At 45.1% G+C, this 6,133-nt stretch overlaps 1 pseudogene; it reads right to left on the reverse strand.

Moving 5' to 3' along the window:
• Positions 1-535: 535 nt before the first annotated feature.
• On the reverse strand, positions 536-2,139 carry LOC146171538 (uncharacterized; annotated as a pseudogene).
• Positions 2,140-6,133: the final 3,994 nt, after the last annotated feature.

Genomic DNA, 6,133 nt, shown 5'->3' on the forward strand with positions numbered 1-6,133 from the left:
AACAATTTGTTTGATGCCAAGTGATAAGGAAAGGTGCAACAATTTTCTTGACAAAGAGAGATCATGGCCGGTATTGCTAAGAGAAGGCCAGTGAATACCTGGCCCCCAAATCTCCCATAAGTATTATATTTGTCGGATTCAAATCATGCAAAAGTTTTCTTAGCAGAAATAATTGATTATCATCAGAGCCAGGAGGCCGATAAAACACTCCAATTAATGTGAATGCGTTTTCCAAATGAACTTTACACAAAAGCAATTCAATTTCACATGGATATTCAAGGACAGAAAACTTCAAATGTGACTGTATATAGAGGGCGACACCACCGCCTCTACCATTCGGTCTGTCAGCTCTCAGCAACGTGAATCCACTTAACGCAACTTCAGAGTCGTATATGTTAACATGTAACCAAATTTCAGTAACACCAATAATGTGAGGGGAATGAGCAGTTAACAAGGAGTTAAGGTCGGTAAATTTATTAAGCAGGCTTCTAGCGTTTAAATTTAACACACGGAGGTTATTGCTGTGATGAGGTAGTCAAGGCGAAGTGGCGACTGCATTAGTAGCATTACTTAGTGACCCATTATGGGATGCTTTTTCCTGTGAATTAGAAAAACTGTACCAGTTATACCGAACTTTATCAATAAATACATGATCAAACCGTATTCGGACCGTGCAGCCATTGCTTCTGAAACTTTCAGTCGCTTCCCAAATCTTTTTTCGGATATTGCGGACACGTATTGAAAAATCCTTCGATATACGGTATTCGGATTCCTTAAGCTTGTGGCCATTTTTTACACTGAAGCTTTCTCCCGAAAGTCCTGAAGCTTCATGATCACGGGACGGGGACGGTCATGTGAAGGCCTTCCAAGACGATGGAACCTCTCTATTTGAGGGCAGCTCATATTGAGTTCTTCCTCAAACCATTTGCGATGTCAGAGAAGAGACGTTCATTATTTTCATCACAGGATTCGGGCAGACTATGCAATATTAAGTTGTTCCTACGTGCACGGTTTTCCAACTCATCGTTTTTATTTGAAAGACTATGAAGTTCGGAACTTAGACGTGCAACTTCACTGTTGAGACTGCCACTGTTGGCGGCGGGCTTTTGTAACGAGGACTCCAGAGCAGCCACGCGTGACTCAAATGTTTCAAAACGTGTATTAATAGATTCGTGAAAAGATTTAATTTCACCAATATCCTGAGCTAATTTTTGCTGTCCGTTCAAAAGCTCAGCAAACATATCGGACACCGACGGTTGACCGGTGGCGGCTTCCGAATTTGAAGGGCTCACATTACTTTGAGAGTGAGTAACCATCGCTGATGGCGGAGGACCAGGATTACTTTCAACACCCCCACTCCTCAGAAGTCTACTAATACAAGCCGCAATTTGCGAGTACAGCGAAACTTAAGCAAAGCACTTGCGAGAGTAGTGTGGGAAAGGAAGCAGCAGTAGAAATCGATCATCAGAGCGAATACAAGGGGCATTCTGAAGATAACATACCTGCGTAAGAAACAGGCAGCGAGTAAGCATGGTGCTCGCACTGCTGCCACCTCGCCCACTGATGAAGGAACGGTCCAGCACGCAATTTATAGGCAGGTCCTTGAACGTCTCGTGACTGGGCTTGATGAGGTATGGATGACGTAGAGTGACGGTCACTCTGCACGGATTGCATACACGTATGGTGACAGGCAGATGAAGACTATGATCCGTAAGAGAGATAGGTCAGTTCGTATAGTGGCTAGCTGATTCATCCAAGAAAATCGGCAATGGCGGCGAGTGCACATGAGTTGTGACGTCAGGAGCTATGAACGAAGCATAGTCGAAGTGGCAACAAACGAGGAAGGCAATCTGCGTAAGAAACAGGCAGCGAGTAAGCATGGTGCTCGCACTATTTGCACCTCGCCCACCCTGTCCTCTTAATGTCATATTTATGGGCCTCAAACCACACCCGCGCTGTCCCAGTCTAGTAAAATTTGATGATATTAGCGAGCATTAGTGTGGGATTCCACCTGTTGTGCTTGCTGAATCGTTCGTATAGGGCCAGCCGGTCGTCGACATCGACGTCCTCGGTCCCAGAGAAGGTTCCGGGGTCATAGGGATAGGCCATGACGACAGCAGGTGCGTCGTCAGTAGTCATAGTGGTGGTAGCGATGCGTCTGCCCCTGCGGAGATTCAGATTGTGACGGGGATCGAAAGATTCACCTCCACCAAGAGATGTTACAGGAAATATTTACAGTACGGCAGCTGTCTACACCACTGAGGATAATCACAACACAACACACCGCACAGCAAAGCACACGTCTGCGTCTTCTTCTTCTGGGAGTCTGTCGCACTTCTTTTTTGTCAACACGACCAGCGAATACCGCTCAGTAACAATATATATATATATATATATATATATATATATATATATATATATATATATATATATATATATATATATATATATATATATATATATATAATAGAGCGAAGGGTACGCTTCATTTAAAGAAACATTTTATTAGACTCGACGTTTCGATCGGAGACCGATCTTTCTCAAGAGTGAATCTTCTTGGACAGTGTTGCGGCTTTTTAAGCATTTGGACATAGACCACACCTGGGTAGGAAAACAAAACTTGGGAGACAAAGGAAAGAGACAGATACAGTAGGGAAGGATGATGTCCAGGTGTGCCATCGCAGGTGCATCGCAGGTGCTCGACAGGCCTGTCGAACTGCGCTGACACAGGTGCCTGGATGCATAGTCTCTGCTGCGAAAGACTATGCATCCAGGCACCTGTGTCAGCGCAGTTTGACATGCCTGTCGAGCACCTGCGATGGCACACCTGGACATCATCCTTCCCTACTGTATCTGTCTCTTTCCTCTCTCTCCCAAGTTTTGTTTTCCTACCCAGGTGTGGTCTATGTCCAAATGCTTAAAAAGCCGCAACACTGTCCAAGAAGATTCACTCTTGAGAAAGATCGGTCTCCGATCGAAACGTCGAGTCTAATAAAATGTTTCTTTAAATGAAGCGTACCCTTCGCTCTATTATTTTTAAGCGGCCAAGTACGTTAAATGTTCTCGCATCCTATATATATATATATATATATATATATATATATATATATATATATATATATATATATATATATATATATATATATATGAAGGAAAGAAGCCAACAGTCGGCGAGGCCAAGGAAAGCGTTGGGGATGTTACTTTTATGTCTTTTTTTTTTAATGTTTGCTTAGATAATCACAGAAATTAGTAATGCAATCTGTTTAGGGGAAAGATAATTAAACACAAAGTAGAAGAAAAAACAACGTGCCGATGGTGGGATCCGAACCCACGACCTCCGAATATCGCGTCCGGTGCTCTTCCAACTGAGCTACATCGGCCGCTGTTCCCCCTGCTACTTGCTTGGGTATTTATGTTGTCTGTATACTAACCTTGTATACTAACCTATATATATATATATATATATATATATATATATATATATACCGCCACTCATCTGCGCATGCGCGGCGCTACCAAGCGGTCGCAGCGATGCATCATAGTTGGCTATTACGCAGCGAAGGCGCACAGCTGTGCACGAGCCGACGCCACTGCATCTGTGGCGGCTAAGACATCACTCCACTGGAATGCGCAGACCGACGGGGCGTGTGCGCGGCAGTAGCTGAGCGCGCGGACAGCGTCAAACTTGGCAACTACGAAACGGAGGCGCCCAGCTGTGCACGTGCCAAGGTATATGTACTATCGTAGACAAGGCTCTGTAAACGCCCATACGCACAAACCATGGCGGCTCATGGGCTCCAGCGACCCATGAAAAGTGGGGGGCCATGACGTTAAATGACGTCACGCATACGTTCACTTTGGTGCGAATTATAAACAAGTTAAAGAAAAACCGCCGCGTTGCATTGACGAGCGTACACCTTTTGAAGGTTGTTGCCCTTCAGCGCACGCCAACCTTTGCCATCTAAAAGAACTCGAGTTTCTGTTGTTTACGCCCTTGTTTATGAGCAGTTGCTCCAGCACAATGAAAGTGGTTGGCAAAGGTGGCGGCATAGAAAGGCAGCAACACTTCCAAATAGAAACCACGCATGAAAATTCATAATACAAATACTGCTGCAAGTCATGCAAGTACTTTGGACAGTTACTTTGTCCCTCAGCACAGTAAGGTGCCGTCCAGAAACACTGGTGCAACAGTGCAGTAGTGCCCAGTTCGCAACAGAGTGTACCAAGTGAACCATTGTGGTTTTCATATCGATGGTTTATTGCATCAACCAATACAATATAGCAACAAATCACAACAATAAAAATGCATGTCGCAGACAGCACGAACAGTAGCGCTGTTTAAGCAGGCTAATCATCTCAATGATCACAGCCGAAGCATGGAAAAAGCTTCATGAGCCTGCCACAAAACATCACCAGATAAGAAACATGCATGTACAGAAAACAAAGCTATGACAGCTGCAGTTGAAATAAAAATGTCATCAATTATTAGATGCATCAAAATATGCGTGGAGCATAGAGAACTGGGATCACTCTTCACATTTAAATTCTTCGGCAGAAAGTATACAGCAGTTTTCAAGGTAATTTCAAGGTTGCACCAGTCCAGACAGCTTTAAAATCAACAAACGTGCCTAACACAGGAGCATTAGAGCATACATTGAGTCTATGTGCAACCTCCAGATCTGCTCACCGGTGAAAGACAGCAGGGAAGCGGTAGGACACCGACGGTTGAGTCCACGCTGTCGCAACGTGCCACAGAGCATCGCTCCCTCACTTTGTGCGGGCTTATCTTGCGATAAAACGCTGAGCGCAACACACTGCTGCAAAAAGACTTCGCACTGCCCGCAGGACGAAGGGGACAAAACCAAAAAACACGGTTGCAGGGGGATATTAAATCTCACCAAACGGCGACAGGACGTCGAAATCTTCACAAAAGGGACATTTTCAGACTTTCGAACTAAATTACGCTTTCCCGGGCGCTTCAAGGCCCGCACCACAGCCGACCGACCAGCAGCAGATAGCGATAAGAAACCGTTTCGGGCTTTGTCAGCTTCGTTCTCTCCGTTGCCTTGGTTACATCTGCAGCGCCTCCTGACCTATGCAACATCTAGGGGGTGGGGCGATAAGTGTGTTGCAAGGCTTAAAAAATGAGAATGTATTTTTAAAATACCTTACCTCATTCACAAGCGAAGTTACGAAAATGTCTATTCTTTTTATGTTGATTGATACAATTTAATTTGTAGTAGTACAATTTCTTAATCTGAGTGGTTGGCTCCCCGACCTGTGGCTACGCTGCGGTACCGCTGAACCGCTTTTGGGTCCAGTCTTCGCCACCATTCTACGTCCGCCATGCACGCGCCGTCACCAGTGCGTCTGCCGCAGCTAAGAGATCACTCCTCTGGAATGCGCAGACTGGTGAGGCGCGTGCACGGCGATGGCGGAGCGCGCGGCTCCAGTGAGCCAGCTGCGTACCGTGTGACGTCACTGCTCCTCCCGCTTGCGCAGCACGGCTCTCCAGGAGCAACGCGGAACTGCTTAACTTCGGCTAGTGTATCTAACACTGTAAAAGTGCGATGACGACGCCTGCATACAGTGCCACAACAGCAGCAGCAAAGCTAAGCCCTGTGCAGATTTGCAGTGCTCTAAAATATTTTATCTCATCTTTACATCAATAACTTGTGCACAAGAAAGCTGGACGTTTTAAATACCTGTTATCTAGTGGTTTTTGTGTCACTGAAATCCAAGCGTTTGCGGAAGTCAGAAAATATTTTCACATTCTTACGCACTAAACACGAATCTACCCGAACTGGAGCACATAGCAAATGGCTTGTCTTCTAACGTCCTCGCTAAACGACGAGGTTCCATTTATAATACAAAATCTAGGATAAAATTTTGGCCAAAATTAAACAGAGTTCATTCGTGGTAGATTTTCAACCTTCAAAAAAATTACAAGGATTCAACACTGCTAAACCAAATATTAAGCAATAGCATGAGCTGCGGCTGACCGAGCGTTCTTCCCTTTTTCTTCTTCCTTAGCCCACATATAAAGCGTCTCTTTAACCAAGCCGTATGAACGGGCCTTAGTGGCCTATAGGGGTAATATGAATGCCAGGGTCCCAGCAGGCTGATTCTGACA

This window comes from Amblyomma maculatum, unplaced genomic scaffold (genome assembly GCF_055883805.1).
Source record: "Amblyomma maculatum isolate TAMU_Amacu unplaced genomic scaffold, ASM5588380v1 scaffold_20, whole genome shotgun sequence".
Lineage (NCBI taxonomy): Eukaryota > Metazoa > Arthropoda > Arachnida > Ixodida > Ixodidae > Amblyomma > Amblyomma maculatum.